Source organism: Spodoptera frugiperda, chromosome 16, assembly GCF_023101765.2.
Source record: "Spodoptera frugiperda isolate SF20-4 chromosome 16, AGI-APGP_CSIRO_Sfru_2.0, whole genome shotgun sequence".
NCBI classification, from domain to species: Eukaryota; Metazoa; Arthropoda; class Insecta; order Lepidoptera; family Noctuidae; genus Spodoptera; species Spodoptera frugiperda.
The window spans coordinates 7,947,979-7,967,186 of NC_064227.1; the positions used below are offsets into that span (position 1 = coordinate 7,947,979).

The window sequence follows — 19,208 nt, forward strand, 5'->3', positions numbered from 1 at the left end:
CTATTTTTAGACCAAGAGAAAATACGTAGCCATGCACAAGGCATGGCTACGTATTTTCTTAAAAAAATTGGGAAAGGATTTGGCGACGATTGATGCGACTAACTCTCTCACACGGCAAAATACAGGGCATGCGTTATTTCACGCCGGTTGTCTGCGAGACCGTGGTGTACCACTCCGGTCGAGACGGCTCATTTATGCCAAATCAAGGCCCTCTACGTTTCAAAATACATACATGGTAGGACAAAATAAGGTAACAAAAACTTTTGCACCACTATTGGATGCCCTTAAACCTTTCGCACACATATCGTAAACGTTGAGCTGTGGACAACGTAACACGTTACCGTGGCTCCGGCTCAAAGCAGGAGAAGGAAGGGGTGTTTAGTCAGTTAGAGTCTGTCGCCTCACCCAAGGCGGGAGAAGCCATTGGAAGATTTTCCCCCATCAAAAAATTTAAAAAAATCGTAGACGTTTTGTAATCGTATCCTTACGACGCGCGACGTTCGAACACAACATAGTGACTGTAACTACTCCCATTAATAGAATAACATCTAAGATAAAAGATGGAGCTTCTAAGAACGATTAGAGTGTAAATTCTCCTATGTACAACTACCTACCTACATGTACACGCGAGGCACGTCGCGTGAGATGTCGGGTCACGCGATATTTTAATTGCTCCAACTGACTTCTGAGATCTGTGGGACTTCCTGTGTCTCAGTGATGCCAGCTTTAGGAGCAAGATGATAATATTATGAGTAATTGAGTATCATGTAATAATAAAAGATTCTTTGGAGTAGGTATTATATTACACTGTAGATGATAGGTCTCCACCTATAGTATAAAGGCGTAGGATAAAATAAGTGGACATTGAGATGTCTATTCCCCTTTATCCAATTTTGTTTTTTTTTTTATTTTATTAACTACCTTAAAACTTCTATGTTTCAAAAACTGCTATAAGAACTCAATCATAAAAAACTAGGTACCAAACTACTGGTACTGGCTACTTACAAATTGAATCAGTGTTCAACAACAAATAAACAAAAAAGCAGCTTTATTTTACAAAGTAAATTCGGTACTGCTATGTAATTTAAAACCTAATCAATTAATTAATTAAGAAACAGTCAGGGAGGCAATGGGTCAGCTACATCTACATCAATTAGAAAAAAGTTTTATCGAAAACCGGTGCTTAGAAATTGTATCTAATAATATAGAATTAAAAACTTTACTAGATACAATTGCTTTGTTCACATTATTTTCAATAATAATGCAAATATTGAATATATGATTTGCAACTAAACCTTATAATCTAAAAAATTACTGTAGACATCAATAAATTAACAATGAGATTTGATAACAATGTTTGTAAACATTTAATTTGCTACAATGTCCATCATCCACAAAACAGCTAAGTATTGCTGAACCTACATGCAAGTTGCTGATATTACAAGTTTTTGGGAAAGACCTATGCATAATGTGAAGTAATGGACTTCCAAATTTTGCTCATCCTTGAAAATTAAAATAGAAGATTTTTTACATGTTTAGTGTTGCTGCCAACAGTAAATAAATAAAAATAGATAACATTCCATTTTCAAATTCTTGTACTTACAATACTTAAAGCATAATATAATGTGAAATTAAAAATAAATAAATAGAATTAGTACAAACTTATTTGTTTTATTAGGTATAATTAAATTTAATTTACTGCTTGCTTATTAAATACAATCAAAATTGTATGTTTAAAAAATATATTTTCTTATTTTATGTGGAAAGATTAGTTTGTTTTGATATAATGATAAGCTGGAAGGCTTTGTCCTGACTATCTATAAACTTTTTTATTAACAAAACAAACTCAGCTGGCTGGATTTATGTTACCATTTCTATAAAGAAGTAAAAAAATATGTAAACATTATCTAAGTTTATTCTGACTACAAAATACTACGTTGTTGCAACAGTTAAGTGCCAGCTGTTTATAAAATTACAAGTTTATCGAGGGAAAGAAAATAAGGACAATAACAGTGTGTTTTCAATGCGTAATACCTTCTTTTTTCAACCAGATCTTACAAAAAGTAATTTGAAGTTCCCAGAAAATTACCGTAATTTATTACTTATTAGACATAATATTACAGACACTCTTTATTAAATTTATAGTTATTAATTGGACGTACTTACGCAACACAGAACCAACCCACACGATGACAGTTTTGAGAAAAAGCAATTTTTGTCTAAATTTTGTATACATTAAAATTGTATGTAATTTTGGATAAAGTTTATATACAATATTGTACCAAATAGTTTATACTATGTATACAAAGCTAATATTGATAAAAATAATTAGTATTTTAAATAATAATCAAAGAAAACTTCGATGGTTCCTTATTGAAAAACTATGAAAAACTATCTGTGTGTGGGTTGGTTCTTTGTTAATTTATTATCATGGTATAAATTTATAATAAAAAATGAAAAACCCCATTTTTTTCAATGTATTCATTTATTATTTTAACATAAAACCATTTTAACCATGAACCAACACACACACAGATAGTTTTTCAATAAAGAACCATCAAAGTTTTCTTCGTTTAGATATTATTTAAAATACTAATTATTTTCATCAATATTAGCTTTGTATACACAGAATAAACTATTTGGTACAATATTGTAAATAAACTTAATCCAAAATTACATTCAATTTTACTGTATACAAAATTTTTCAGGATTGTTGGGTGACTATGGGATATGGATCTTGTTAGTTTATTGAATAATTGCGGTTAATTACCAAATTGTTGGTTGGTATCTTTGTCATAAAATTGTTTTGTTCTGTCAAAGTTGTCAGATCATTTTGATCTTTACAGGGTCGATAGAAGAGTTATTTTTGAAACTTTCTGTGTCCTTATCTTGATTTTGACAATGGTGTGGATTGGTTCCTTGTTGCATAAGTACGTCCAATTACTCACCAATAGAATAGTCGCGAACCACTGCGAATCGCACCAAATTTAAATGATCACACTTCAACAAAATCCTATTTCAAGGATTCAGTGGATATTTTGTTTAACACAAATATTATTGTGTTAACACGTTACACGCCACTCGCGGACAGTTATAATACGTCTATAGTACTATTTATTATTTTACAATAACAAACAATGCAGCTGACTACACAATAGACTTCACTAATAATCGTAAAATGACAAGAAAGAAAATACAAAGGCAAAAGCAACCCAGCGATTGGCAAACTGCGCAAGCGCGAATGTTGACAAATCAGGAAATAGATTACATAGGTTCCGCCAATCAGCTTACAGTACTATTGACGTTTGGAAGTGTGTTGACATTATGAAAAAATATAAAGGTATGTGTACACATTTTTAAAACAAATAGGTGAATAAAATAATTTGTTATTGCTTTTATTAATAACATTGTCATTCAAATTATACAAGTAGGAGTACCTATACCACCATACTACCCACTACCTATACTACCACTATGACAATAGTGATGTTACATGTTTTGAACTATCATCCTAGTAGCTTACTATCTTTCTGCAAGCTCTATTATTTTCGAAATTATCCAAAATTATCTGAATCCAATGGATCACATTACAAACAGCAACATGTGATGCTATTTAATTGTATATCAAATACCAAAATTGATATTTAAAAAAAGAATCATTCGCCAATGTACAAGTCCTGCGTGTAAAGGAACGCAGATAAATCGAAGAAATATCGTAGTATGGTTAGAATGAGATGACTTTTTCTATATTTCTGAACACATACAATAAATAAATGCATCATACAAGTAAGGTTAATTTTTTTACTTGAAATAATTTTATTGTATTAATTTCACGAATACTTTTATTATTTTTATTTATTTAACCACAAAATTTAAAAATCCCGCAACTTTATTCTCACGCCCAGTTTGACGTCACGGGGTTCTCATTTCTACTGTACCGCACCCTATTTTATGCTACACTAAAGGTAATAAGTCCCTTTATTTAATATTTCAGTCGCTCTTTTGCGCAGTGCGTAAGGTTCTTTTTTGAACGACCAATAATTTAGTTTCTATTTTAATCAGGAGATGGCGCTACAGAATCAAACTACACTAGCGCAGTGAACACCAATCACGTTCTAGGAACTTTGACGCAATTTGCAAATGGCCGTGAAAAGGACTGAACTCGAGATTCGAGGGTGTATGAAGAGCTAATGTTGGATTTTAGCGTGTTAAAAACTTGTGTATAATTCGATATTTAGTGTGGTGCTGTGCAAGATACAAAATGTGCCAAAAAGTGAGAATCCAGTCTTAATGTTGGTATAGGACGCGCCCGAAAACCGCTGGAGCGACGATCGAAGGGACATTGCTGACAGAAGGGTAAAATCCTGATATATTTTTTGCCTCATCGTGCAGTTTTTCCTTGCTTATGTCTTGTAATGTTGGTGCGCATTAGTAATGTCGTAAATTCGTGTGATTAATAGTTATAAATCGCATATCGAAGTCGTTAGTCGTCTTGGGTGTATGCGCGTAGCTTCGCCGGTGTAAAACGTTTCGTGGATCGCGCATTAGCGCTGATATGGGAGTGTTATTGGGTTGATAGTGTCACGTACGCCTTCCGTGAAGCGCTAGGACCTCAATTAAGACCACCGGATGGAAGATTATTGAACATTTATTGGAAAAAGTGGGGGGGTGTGTACATAGTTATAGGTATGTATAAGAGGCCATGTAGCCACAGCCCTGTTGCTAGACGAAACGACATCGATTCTTTACTATAATCCGCCTTTTACCTCATGTTACCGCCAATAAGCCACTATTTTAGCTTTACTATTGGAATCCGTCTGTATTTTTGCAGTAAAACGGGTTTCTGATGCAGATATTCGTCAGATAAGACAGTTTAGTAGGCGAAACTAATTTAAATGAAAATTATGATTAAGTCTTCCTTGTCCCGTGCGTGACGTGAATAATATTTTTATAATTCCAACTATTTTTGTAATAAAACGCCCATTGGTGGATGGGGCTGGCCTTCTACCAGTTTTCGACAGCTACCACATGCCCAGTGAGGCTAGTATTGGCACTCCTGACTGCAGTATGTCGCGAATCGGTTCCTATTTAGTTAATGAACTGGGTGGACATAGATGTGAATAATCAATGGTACCACACCCTATGAGTGCTAACCTGTATCTAAACTATTCATGTGGTTTGGTTCAGGATTCCATGACACCCTACATCTATGTGTGTGCATATCCAGTGATGGTCCACCTTTGAAGTGATGAAAATGAGATGTAATCAGAACACAATTCTCTTATTCACACTGTTGATAAAATTATTAAATCTGTTGGTAACTTTTTAATTGCTTTTATCATCAGCCTTTGAGGATGAGGAAAATGGAAGACTAATAATGTGTTCCTCCATTACTGCTAATCAAAGTTCACAATGTTTATGATTGCCCCAGAGGTCTGCTTGTTTCAAAAACTGATTTCTTATAAGAATCCAAGTAGCAGAGTACTTTAATTTTGGCCACTCCCAAACTCTCCCCATCAGTTAATGTTTGTCTTATTGGACTAGTACTGCTTCTTATTTGCTTGCTTCTTACAAATCCATAGTTTATAAGAAAGATTAACTGTCTAAAAATTGAAAACAAGAAGTTATTCTAACCATTCCATAAATGGAAATAAATTGCAGGTAAAGTCAAATTAACCGCAAATATAATTTACTTACCTAAAAACATTCATGATTTCATACAGATTTGGCAGATTTCATACAAAAGTTTCATGTTATTCAAATCATGCTTGTGTGAATTGCTTTAACATGAATATTTATTATGTCAATACCTGAACTGAATCATTGTTTCACTCATTCTTCCTCAGTGATTGTCTTGGTTACATGTATTTTCCTTTAAAACAATTCAATGCTGTATTTCCGAAGACTCATGCTTTAGTGACAAACATTGTTGTTTTATAGTCTTTGAGCTTGAAATGTAGTAGTAATTATGATTGAAATGAAAAGTGTGTAATACCAGCATCATTCTGCAGTGTGCAAACTTAATGTGTTGATTGAAAATTGGCAATAGTTTGCCTTTGGAATGAAGTGAAATATTCTCCGATCTTAGGTTAGAATCAACAGCTCTAGATCGGTCTGATGTCAGTATTTATCCATGAAGTGGTTTGCCAGTCATAACTGATACATAGTTCACGATAGATAAAAACAAATGAATCATATAACTTAAACCATTGATTTGAAAATAAAAGTAAAATGAACATTGCACAGTGCGTGTGAACTTGTGATCTTATGGGAGTTTGCCTTGATACAAGTGAACATGGTCTGTAGGCCATTGACATCCTATACATTGATAGGTATATTATGTTGTACAACACATAGTTGTAATACTATACATGTAGGCATCAATAAACAGAAATATGAGTGCATTCATGCTGCATCTTATCATGTGTGACAATCTTTAAGAATTTGAGATCCATATCTAAGTAGAATGATGGTTTCTTAGCATGTGAGCCATGTAACTCTTGTCACAACATAACTACTTAATTGAAAATAACAGCATAACAGGGCTTTGGATTACAAGGTCATTATTTTGGTGTTTATAAGTAAGATTAAGTGCAATTTTATTAATGTAGGGTCTTTAATTTGTGGGGGAGACTTATTTTAAGTCCTTTCGAAAGGATCCTTTTAGATATTTTAACTTAGTGCCTCTGTCATCAAGTAAATAGAAAGTATACATATAACTGAATCATCATGATTAACTACTGTGCAGTGAAAGTTTTACTTTACTGTCCCTGGGCAGGAAGCAAGTGATTTGGTAAACAAATATGGCCTCGGCAACCATAGACTAAAGATATTCTTTTTGGAAGAAATCATAGATAACATAGATGTCATGACAATGGTATCAATATTTAAGGGTTCAGTAGTTTTTAAATGTATTTATTAATCGTAGTTTTGTATTTAGATTACGGTTTAACTGTTATTTTAGTTTAGTCAGTATTTTATTTGCTTAATTTTCCTATTGCTTATTTTAGTCCATTGTTCTAACTTCCAGGTAAGTTGCTATGTGTCACTTTTTAGTGTTTTCATGTATGTAGAAAAATACAATTTGTATGTGTATTGTATGTTATCTTTAGTTAATTGTGGTTTTAGTATAGGTATTTGTATTTTGTGGCTTCACAATGTATTTAATTCAAATTGCAAATGATAATTTAGCTGTCAACCGAGGTTTCAAACATGATAAAGTGATTTGCTTCAACAGGTATTTGTGTACAGGTAGGTAAATATAACATAAGTCATCAATTTTAAGAAATTCCAATAGGAAATATTATAATGGTAGGGAAAACAAGTGCTACATCAATTTCCTGACACATTTCCCTCCTATAAGGTTGAATAAAAGTCAAATGATAAGTCTGTTATCTCATTTTCTAGTTCAAAAGTTAATATTATTTATGTCATGGAACCAAGTACCTTATATATGGTTTACTAACATTGGAGTGGTGGTAATTACAATTAATTAACTTTGTTAATTCTGAAAGTGGCTAACCTTGTAATTACATGCGACACAATAAACCTTAAAATAAAAACTCGAATAGTTTGATTAGGTATAGTGTTACTATTTCCTCCTAAAGTAACATTTTTACGTAAATAGTACTTATTTCGGTGACTAGGCTAGGAAATAGCACTTCTATTTATATTTTAAGCTAACATGAGGTCAGCGTTTTTTATCTGAGTTCTATTTGAAGATTAAAAACTCATATGTTATAAGTTTTTTTAATAAGTATAGAATGGGTGACAATAAGATAGATTGTTATGCCAGGTGCATCCTGATTGGTAAAATTTGTTATGTATTTCAGCTGTGTAACAAACCCTCGCCCAGTCTTATTTTGTTAACAATATGAAAATTGGACCTCTTGCAACTATACTAGGAGAGTATTGTGTTCTTTTTCATGTCATACAAATTCTGGTCATAAATGTATTACATTATACATGCCTTGTTGTTTCCCTAAGCAAAAGATTAGGTAGGAAGTAAGTATGAATGTAGTAAAAGTAATTTGTATTTCACCATCCCTACATAGTTATTTTTCTTCCTTATACAAGTCAATAAATCTGATAGATAACTTATTTTTACAAGTGAATTAGATATTTTCAAACCTCTTAAAATACTTATTAATTACTAATGTAGCCTTGCTATATTTAACTAGTACATGTTTCCTAACATCACTTGTGTTTGTGAACATTATACTACCTACTAGACATTAGAATGTGATGTGACCTTTTAGAAAACTAGTGTGACAAGATAATAATAAGTATAATAATGTGAGATTTATTATAACATGCATAATGACTGTTTATTTCTCTATTTTGTGAAGACACTGAGCTGGTTTTCGTAGTCTGTTTACATGTTTTAATTTGATTTGATAAGGTCTTGGTTTCAATGGAATAAAACCAGACATCCAAATTGAGAATCAAGTTTTTTTTACATGACCATGCAACTTTATTGTTTTGATGTCTTCCATTCTTAGATTGGCAACACTACTACTTGTAGATACTTTTAGCAAACATCGACGTAACGTAACTTATGACATATCAAGTTTTATCTTTTGACTTAGATTTGATCAGGTATTCTCACGTTCTTCCTTTTGAACATAAACCTGTCACCATATGCTCTTTTTTTTTCTTCTTAGGTAAGAGACAAATTCTTATAATGACATAACAATAAATAATTACAGCTCCTAATCACCCATGTTTCTTGTTACATTGTATAAATGTTGATACATAGTACAAAGTACCTCATCATTATTTTGAGAAGATTACATACAATGAAATAACATGTAATTTGGATCTCCTCCGTGGATGGACATACCTATTCCATTATGCCTCGTTGGTATAACGATCGGAAGTACGTTTACTAAGCAAGAAGTTCCCGATTCGAGGAAAAGTTTTCCTATAAAGAAATGCGCAGATTTGTATTCGGCTATGTAAATACCTTTATTCTATAGTTTGGGAATAACATCCTACTAACATAACTATGGTTAATAACCTCCGTACTGCTTCCTATATCTTAGGGAAAATACAGGCTTCATATTACTACGCTCTATCTCGTCATACATACCTACCTATTTCTATTTTCCTTAAAACTTTGTATCTGCATCGTCAAAAACGTCTGTCTAGAAAATGACGTAGAAGATTAAGAGGAAGGCAAAAGTTACAGTTTTATAGTGAATCATTGTCAAATTACACAAGTTAATGTATGTAACCACGTTGTAATCCCGTATAAGGGTGTATACAGAAGCTATTTTAAGTATTCCCACATTTTGTCATTAATGTTCCCTTTAACACTTCTGAACCCTAAAACCATTTCAAATATCTCATTTGTATTTTCAAGTTCACCCTAAAAGGGTGTACATACACGCGTATAAATACTACGGCAACACAGGAAGCACCCAGTAGGTACATGCTCGCCACGCTGCAAGCAATTTCCCCTCGATATTTCCAACGTGGAGCCTGAAGCTAACAAGTAACAATTTCCTTGGAGAAAATTCTGTCGTACTTTTCAACCTGCTATCGATCGTCTCCACACGACCATCTCCCAAGCGACGAGGCTGCAATAAATTTTCAAGCAGTGACGTTATAAGGCTAGTTTTCAACCAAGACACCAAGTACACAACGACCTTGTTTTCGTAACGTCAATGTGTGAAAAGGTATAGAAAATTGACCGACAGACAAACAAACGTTCTCTACAAAATCTGTTGTAATTCAAATTCCAATATGGCGATACCTCAGTCAGTGTATAAATAAAATGGATGTAGCCGTTTGTTATTTCGAAATACTAATACTGTTTGCTTTTTTGTGTTCCACTTAAGTGTAAATATTTGGGGTATTTAAAAATCATATGTTTTAGTTTATCACGGAAAGTGATAAGCTGCTTTTCACAATTTAGGAGTGATCAAATTTCTTAAACAGACTAAATAACGAACGACGCAGACATCCCAAGAAAGAACCTTCTAGTTTTTTTATAGGTATAGTTTCGGCTAAATAGCTGATGCCGGTTTCATTAAATCCCGTAATATACATCAAATTCAAGCCATGCCCAAGTCTCGCGTTTACAAAAAACGTGCAAAGAACACAAATAAATACGTAACACATTTCTCATCATAACACGTCTCCATATTTTTCCCCTACAAGAAAAATACGCTTTACTGAACAAACCAGTAATTTGCAAAGTAAACCGTAACACATTATGTAGGTATAGCTCTTGTTTATTTGTTGACTGAACTTTACCTATTACGTAATGGTACAACGCGTTTTCAGCTGAATCGAACTATGTTGCACCTACACGAATATTGCACGCCATACTATAACCGTGGCTGACTAATAAATCTACCTGTAATGTGAAATGTTTTCGCCATACTTACTGCTTTGTACTGGAACAGAATTTGTGGGAGATATAATGAACTAACTACTTATAAACCTTGTTTCTATCTAGGTATTCCGGCTAAGAATCTTTAATGGATTTATTTTCATATACCTATATCTAAATATCAGAAAGTATGCTAATCGTAAGGTACCGAATCAGGTGACTATTTGATCAATCGTCTTTTGAAATCGAAGTGAAACACCGACATATATGTTAGAAGAAAGTCGAATTTAACTCGTACTTAAAGTTTTTCCTGTAGGTACTCTGTTAATAATATTTGTCGCAACATTTAACAATACTCTTAGGTCGCGTAACAATGATTCAAAGCAGGTGCATTAACGCATTGTATAGGTTTGTATGGCGTTCATGAATGGTCCTATTGTTCCCGCTATGGAACAGGTGGAATTAGGCTTAAATAATTCTTTAGTGACAGCGGTGGGAAGACTGGCTTTCTGCAGTCGCGCTTCTGGAAAATATAGCACTGCAAATATAAACTGTGGCTAAAATTAGGCTTTGTTAGTGGTCCGTGCATTTATCTAACAGCAGTAGAAGATGTATTCGAGAAAAATGCATGTATTTACTTAAAAAATACATGTCCAACTTGACAGCTGACCTTTACACCAACTAGTGGTTGTGAGTGGAAATACCCAATCGGTTAACAATAAGAGCAAAGAATGTGTCATAGATTTGTTACGTTAATGCTCTTCTGAATTAGTTTTACTATATGTTAGGTCGTCAAAGCTATTCACATTCTCATTAGGAACTCATAAACAGCTATTATTCATTTCTCAATATAAACATCTAATTGCAAATCGCTGTTAGTAATTTTTAAACAAATTCCTTTGTTAACCTAATTATTCAGTCACAGTCGATCAACGTTGCCCCACAAAATACGTAGACAGTTATACAGTGAGCTCGGGATCGATATAACTCTCAGATAAACCCGAGTGGATCAACTAGTGGGTCGTTAGATCGCACCTGGCGTGTTCAACAGGGCACTGCCATCGACCGGATCCAACCAATAAGGTTGTCCATTATAACTGCGTTTCTTCCTGCGTGCTTGCCAAGTACATATTGAGTTTAGGCTTTACCAGCTAAACGCATGGTGCATGCAACTGGACTTTTGAAACAGGAAACCTGGAACTAAAATGTTAGTCGTAATTAATTGCACACTATGAAGGAAAACCAATAAATAAATAATAGCTGATCATGATATCATGCTTTATACTTATTTTTATTATGATGATAGCTTACCAATTTATTATAAAAAATAACTGGTTGTCAGAAATAAAATTCTAAGTTAGTCAACAAACATAGGCACTAGGAAGACTGACGAATTTAACCCGAAAATGCAGAAAACCGTATCAAACAGCTACAATTGGATCATTGGATCGTATATTTTGATTCAAACAGATACCGAACCAAAATTGAATGTAGGCAAATCCCCTGTTAAACTAATTGGCGGGATCCGGTCGATATGCCGCCATGCCGGTGCCCTATTGAACGCGACAGGCCCAACGGACTAATGGCTCGCGGTTTTATAAACATATCTTTAACAAAAGAATATTTCGTGGAATGGTGTGAATGGGTAGTAATTTGACGAACTCAAGTTGAAATATAGTGGCGGAGGTATGTTGGGAATATACATTGAGATTTTAAAAAGTTCTATTGAACTAACATCCCTCAATTTTGAGAATAAAGCTGTTTTATATATAGAACTGCAAAAAACTCATTTATATTTATAGTCTGATATTTATTGCCACACCATTTGGGGCAAACTCAAATTATAACAATCATTAAATTAGTTAAATGATTGTAGTATGTATTGACTTTTAGTTACATTGTTAAAAATACCTATAAATAGGTATTGAACTTATCAGTTATCACTGATTGTATTGCATTTTTAATTGAATTGCCCTTTCTTCGTTACCACGGCGTAACGTGTTCTGCTTTATAACGAATACTATCTCTCTACACGTGAACTAATATTGAACTAAAGTACTACATGCTTACATACGACATGAAAATTATTGTGGTTTCTCTAAGAGATCCATCCAACTATCTGACACGCTTGTTCTGGTAATCACTAAAACTGTTACGTTCACATCCCCCACTACGCGGATAGCTTCTATCTTGTCGGCAATTAAACGTTTTCAGTCTGTTTCCTTCATAAATAAACAAACTGCAGGTGTTGCATGCACCAAGGAACTGTTCTAGTGATGATTGAAAAAAATACATTTCACTACATGCACACTCCACGCTATGTATGTCGAGAGTAATTTCACGCTACATAATCACAAGCAATCGTTAGTCCATTGCAAACCACATTCGAGACAGAGGAAATTCCAAATTAAATCGATTCGCATAATAATGGAATTTTTAGAATCGATTACACCGTCGATACTAAAGTAAAACGTACATTCTTGTTTACATACACGATCACTGCAGAAAATTTAATAAGAGTAAGAGATTCTACACATTCGGAATAGGATATGCGGTCCTAAGTTTGTTTACTACCTAGAAAGAAGTCTTTTGGAATAAAGCCAGATAACTTAACAAAACAAAAGGAAGAATGATAATGTCCCGATAAAACGTTAAAAATGGCTTCCACTTATCGTTTAGAGAAGATATATTATATAAGGTGTTTAGTTGTTAGTCTGAACCAATTTCAGGAGTGGAGGAAGTAGAAATGTAATGTCGAGACTCACGCGATGTTTCTATGACAGGCGACAGCTCACGAAGTTTTAAGTGACAGTTAAATGTAACGGGCCAAAATGGCGCACGATAGCTCAAGTAAGTACCTGACAAGAATATGATTCTCACTTATAAAGATGGCCCCTTGAGTTCTGATTTATATTTTTTGATAACGAACTTTATATGACCAAAAGATCGTTCGATTCAAGGTCATTCTATAGGTAATTGGTCTTTTGACCGAGATCTATCGATAATACACGTCTTATCATTTGAAACTCTCACGGGTCCCTGGTATGACTGATAATCTTTAGATGACTTTAATTGAATCTTTGAAATCGGAACGTTTGATCAAGTTCGTCGTATTGATTAGGGTCCTAACTGAGTTATGATAGCCAATAACTAGGGAAGGTTGCGGTGACGTAGATGTCGCTAAAACCTTGTGCAATAGAATTAACAATGTCCTCGAAGTAATTTGTATTACCCTTTCCTAAAGCCTTAAACAATACCAAAATGGTGTTTTCTGATGCGTTCAAACTGCAAATCTCACAATTTGGTTCACCATCAACGTTGGTTTTTTCGCATTGGTCGGATTCATTGGAAAACAAACAATTACAGACTTATTTTTTTCTATTCGCAGATAAAAGTCTGCTATCAATCTCCGTGTCCCACGCACATATCAATCTATCTATATCGCTCGGAAGCTGTAGGGTCATCGCATAATCTGTTCCACTATCTGGGTCACCCAGCTTAATCCTGTTATCTATTGTCTTTCTAATTGAAAGAGATTTTCACTTTGTTCCGGAATTTGTGCTCTTGTAAAGGATATTAACGATGGTGGGTAGTTGGGAATTTATTACGTTTTTATGTTCTGTCTCTTTCTTTTTGCTAATTACTAATTTTGTTGTAGTTTATGTCATGGACGTTTTTACGTTTTTCATTCGGCTTCTATTAACATTTAGGTTTCTTTGTGTTATAACAAATTCTTGAAGTGACCGAGTTGTAGCTTCTTCATTTCTGTTAAGTTTCACTTCACGATTTTTGAACATTTTACTATTTGAACAAATAATCATTACACAGACGATACTGTTCCGTTCCGGATGTAGCTATTGCCTTAAATTTTTCCATTGTAGCTTATATTAAATAGCTTGTAGATGATCATTGATCACAGACAAGTTATTTGGAATGTTTTAAGTAAATAATTAGCATGGTGTTGTCAATATTGTCAGCGAGTGAATTCTATTCAGTCCATAACTTAGATCGCCATTCTACTTGGTGTTCAGAAAGCATTTTCATCTTTCATACAGAAATTGAATGAGAAACAGTATTGATACCGACCGGTTGTAGATATAAACAGTGTCCGAATGTCAAGAGAGATAAGCTAGCACTGCGTGTGGTTGTTTAATAAAGGCACATGATATAATACAAACATAAAATTAGTTATGTAAAGTTTAGGACATAGATAGATCGTGACCTAGATGCTTTTTATTCCAGACACAGCCCAGCTGCAGACGGAGAACCTTAAAAAAAGTCAATAACCTCGCAGTCATAGCAAATGGTTGCACATGAACACTTAATTCTATTGCGTTACTTGCGTTCCGACTTACATGAGTGTAAATTGCTTTAATAGTGTTCAAAACAGTTGTGCGTTGCGTTCTATCATGGTCCAGTGGGTTGGTAAACTTGATCACCACTTCACCACGCAACAGAGGATGTTGGAGGCAACGAGGTGTCGAAGGCACTGATTGATGCATTGGTATTGGGTAACTGACAGGTTGATGGTCGAACTGCGGTTTTGAAATGCAGTTTACAAAAAAGTGAACTACATAATTATTTCCTTATCTAATTGCGCAGATGAGATTCCAGTGTCAATTACATATTATATCAAATGTTGGTTTCTCTAGAGAGTATATTACGTCCTCTTTTCATCTCATACAGGAGATGAATTCGTAAGTCTTCGACTGTTATTTCTGGAAGAAATCGAAAGCTGACAAATAACATCTGACGAAGAAACACGCCATTCGCATCCACTCACCGGTAACTCAAAGATGCGCGTACCAATTACTATACGTAGTCTGTGTGTACGTCTGTTACACAATCATGAAACGTATGAATCGTACTCGATTTATTTTTCAACTAGTTCTGTGATGTTTTTTGACAAGACATTAATATCAGAATTCTAAATTAAATTACTATTATTAATGTTTGTTTTTAGACGCATCATACCGGTGTCTCAAACGCTGAACATCGCTAAATTAATTAGCAAACTGTCAAATTGTACGTCTGGTGTTACGAGAATTATGTATTTTTGTCAGCTAATCACATATTACGATTTCACAGTGGATTAACGTAATCTAATAATATAATTCTAGCTGACCGGGAGTTAATCGTTCACTGATTATGATATGTACTGTTAAAATAAACAAATATTAGATAAAACAATTTAAAACTGTACAGTAGGTGATAACATTTGCAAATTATCTGAATAAAACGTCATTTTATTGCGCCCATTCAAGACACTAATCCGTTAAAAGCCTACGAACATTGAGTGCGAAATATTTGGAATTCTAGAAAACTTCAATGCCTCGTCTGAGTTGTAATAAAAATACTAGAACTCTGATTAAAATACTCTAGCTAGCCTCTGTAACGGTCGTATTTTTATTATAAAAACATAAACTAATTATATTAAAAGTTTAAACCACTTAAAACTTCACCCCATGCTGGTTAGTCACTGCAGCTCCTTCGTGACTACCTTCTATTAAAATATCTCTCCTAAACTTCAATCAGTTCACATTGAAATAGCCCACGGCAGTCTATTTCAACCTGTGACGTCACTCCACCTGTATTTCCCCGGTTTCGTCATAGACCTGCATAAACATAAGTACCACAACATATGATTAATGCAACCGTGTTTCAAATATCATAACAGGACGGAATTAGTACAATTTCCCTTTCTACATTTTCTACCTAATTACTCTAATAATAATACTCCTTTTGCAACCGGGTGATATGAGTATCTTTAAGGTTTAAATGGTTTTGAATGCTGATATGGATTCGGATACCAGAAACATGAAATGTATTATTTTTATTCGAAAGATCTTACAAATCATCTTGCTATCGCTTGTGTGTGTTCTATTATTAAAACTATTTGATTGGATATCTTCCCGATTTAAGCTCAATCGTGTTCGCCAATCATTACTGGTATCACAATAAACTATCTTTCAGAAAATCTTATTTACCTCACACGTGCCGAATTTCCACGTAGCACATGGGAAAGCAATCAAAACATATTTTTAGTAATTCCGACTAAACAGCGTTAACTCGTCTTTTTCCTTACTCTGCTGTGTAAATTATTTGTTTACCAGTTTCCGGAAAAGTCCATCGATCGTTTATTTTATCCACACAATTATTCTCACCTTGTTATAATCAACCGAATCAGTTATTTGTCCAGACAGACATTTAATGGGCTCTGGCTTACATTTCACGCCATTTCGGTCGTTAAATTGCCTTTCAAATTATTATGAGGACGTTAACACCTGTCCCTGTCTGTATACCGATTAAAATCGTTATCATAACAGTCTATAATCGGTTTAATTTGATATCGGTGTGTTGACAATAGGTGTTATTGACATTGCAAATTCCAATTAATTCTTTTAAATTGATTCAAGTTACTAATAGTAGATAATGGTCTCTGTACCTTTTGTGATAGGTACTTATTTTCAGTCTGGTTATTGACCATAATGGTCCCGTTATTTGTCACGGAATAAAATGCAAAAATGTCCTGTTTTTGGCTCATAATATTTTTAAATGAACAACAGAAATAAAATCTCCGAATTCTAAAACAAACTTTTCCATTCAGATGATCCTACGCGTTCAAATGGTTTCACACTTTCAACTCACAAAGCGTTACATAAAAATATATTTTCACAGTTGTTACCAAATCTCGAAACTGTTGCTGCTACGTCGAATGCTCAGTGTAATCTATTTGTTCTCATAAATGGGACGATAGCAATAAACTGCAGAGCTTCAGCCGGTGTTCACACGAGCCTACTGAATGTATCTTGCGTTAAAGCACTTTGCAAGAGCCCACATAGCCAACGGCTGAAGTTAACAATGCTGGCACGGATAATGTGACATGTGTCACGAATTTTCTTGAACCTTCCATACAGAATGCGACAAAACTCTTGTCACCATGTGTTCCTTTTCAAGATATGTCTGTCAATTTGTAAAGGAAAGCGTTTTTGAAATACTTGTAAATGATAACAGGTATTTTTAAACCGATAATTTAATTTATTATACAATTTCCAATGCTGGTTTAATGAAACTAAATGATTAGTAATGAAAACATAGCAGTATTAATAGAATCTTCAAACCCAGAAATGACATAAGCAGCTTTTTAATTTACAGATATACATTGTAGGTACATACGTACCGATGTATTCAGAATATGGCCGACTTCAAAAGGCGCGCTAATAGGGCCGGCGCATTAGGTCGTTCACCCAGTCTATCGATCGTCTAGCTGTCTCATAAACAACAGCCGGCTGGAAACGTCTGCTTAGTACTTAGACCCAAAGGCCTATCCTGCAGACGGACTTATCGATCCTGGAAAACCCTACAAAACGCAAGCTTCACGTTACCACTGATTATGTTCCAACGCGAGTGACTTACATCGCTTTCCAGTTATTTTAATGTAACGAATTGATGAGAAAAGCGAGGTCTGGTTTGTAACACCGCGTGGCAGGAAATGTTTGCAAACGTTGATGTTTTCGGGTATAATTGTTCATTGTATGAACTATGAGGAATGATCAGAAATAGACGTTGGAGCGTTAACATCGTGACTCATTTAATTAGGGAAATTATGTCGATGATTACGGTAAAGTTTGTATTTAGGTTTTCACGAAGCAACTTTGAAATATGTCTCTCGGGAAATATGGGATTGACATGCATAGAAACAGTACCATCAGGTTTCGTCATACAAGTAACTGCCCTGTGTCGTTTCGCACAAACAGACCATGTGTTTAATACTCCAGCATTTTCTTTACGACTTCTACTAATGTCTTTTTCCTGCCTTTCCATTTTCCGACGGAAGATAAATACCTACGTCCCGCGAGTGATGAATTGATATTGAGAACAAAGTTATTTCAGGGATGCTAAATTGACTTTGGTGTTTACTATGCTTGCGTTCGTAATGTTTTATGGCGTTCACTGGATTGCACCTAGTGTCATATCTTTTATTAGATGTGCTTTGAAATATGTTTGTTTTGTGAAGCTATAAATTTTGAGGTGAGGACGATAATAGTGCAAAAAGGAGGTCTAGTTTTTTACAAACGTTGCTATGGCTGATAGATGGCGTTGTTTGTTCGTTTCATTTTCCTTACCGTGTTGTTTTTCTCTTGGCGTAGTTCGTGCCGTAACTGAAATTGCGTCTATCGGCTATGTTAATTTTTATGACGTCACGGCTTATTCACCGCGTATGCCTGCACGTAACCGCAACGCATTAGCGGCTCTTAACGAAGCGGAAATGTGCGACCAGAGCGGGTTTTATTTCAACCAGTTACATTGACGGTGTGAGAGACGTTTTGTTGCTACTCTGTTTTTCTATTGATTAGTCGGAATTTGTAATGAGTTGTACTATTATTATCGCCGTATAAGGCAAAAGAGGTAACTAATGTTTGTTCCTTGCATGCCACTTGGCGTTCACACGAAAGCTGCTTTGACTGACTGAAATTGAAAAGTCAAAGGGGGATGGTACTACAATTTTGAATGACTTTAGTTCAGGAAACAGTTACCTTATAGTCTTTCAAACTCAATTCAGAATGGAATTATTTAAATGTAAGGCGCATGCAGTATCGTACACCTCCCTTCCTCGTGGTCTATATGTAGTTAGGTCTTAATTATGCATGCAGTCAGGTCTAGAATAGATTGCCCGGAACTGCCAGGGTTTGTTTGTCACTCCGCTGGCTTCGAGGGTGGCATATCATGCGATAGAATAATCTTGGAATAGGAACAGGTCTATTCAGGGACATTGTCTAATAATAGAAAAGTTTCTTACTCACTAAACTGCTTAATAATAAGCAAAATTTCTTAAAAAGGAGAAGTGAGGTCCAGAACATTATCAAAA

At 34.5% G+C, this 19,208-nt stretch overlaps 3 protein-coding genes across 7 annotated transcripts in view; 2 read left to right on the forward strand and 1 right to left on the reverse strand.

Moving 5' to 3' along the window:
- LOC118281897 (ATP-binding cassette sub-family D member) overlaps positions 1-3,211 on the reverse strand; it is a 94,164-nt gene extending 90,953 nt beyond the window's left edge. For 2 of the 3 annotated variants that reach the window (XM_050699207.1, XM_050699206.1), the window contains exon 1: positions 2,949-3,211. The gene's annotated coding sequence lies outside the window, so the exon portion shown is untranslated. The remainder of the gene's footprint in view (positions 1-2,948) is intronic. The other variant, XM_050699203.1, reaches the window with a different exon arrangement.
- Positions 1-19,208, forward strand: part of LOC118280709 (uncharacterized) — a 184,268-nt gene that overhangs the window by 16,052 nt on the left and 149,008 nt on the right. The window lies entirely within an intron of this gene.
- LOC118281899 (guanine nucleotide-binding protein subunit beta-1) overlaps positions 4,122-19,208 on the forward strand; it is a 29,927-nt gene continuing 14,840 nt past the window's right edge. For 2 of the 3 annotated variants that reach the window (XR_004784266.2, XM_050699220.1), the window contains exon 1: positions 4,122-4,356. The gene's annotated coding sequence lies outside the window, so the exon portion shown is untranslated. Of the gene's footprint in view, positions 4,357-4,393; positions 4,687-19,208 lie in introns of those variants that run through there. The other variant, XR_007706051.1, reaches the window with a different exon arrangement.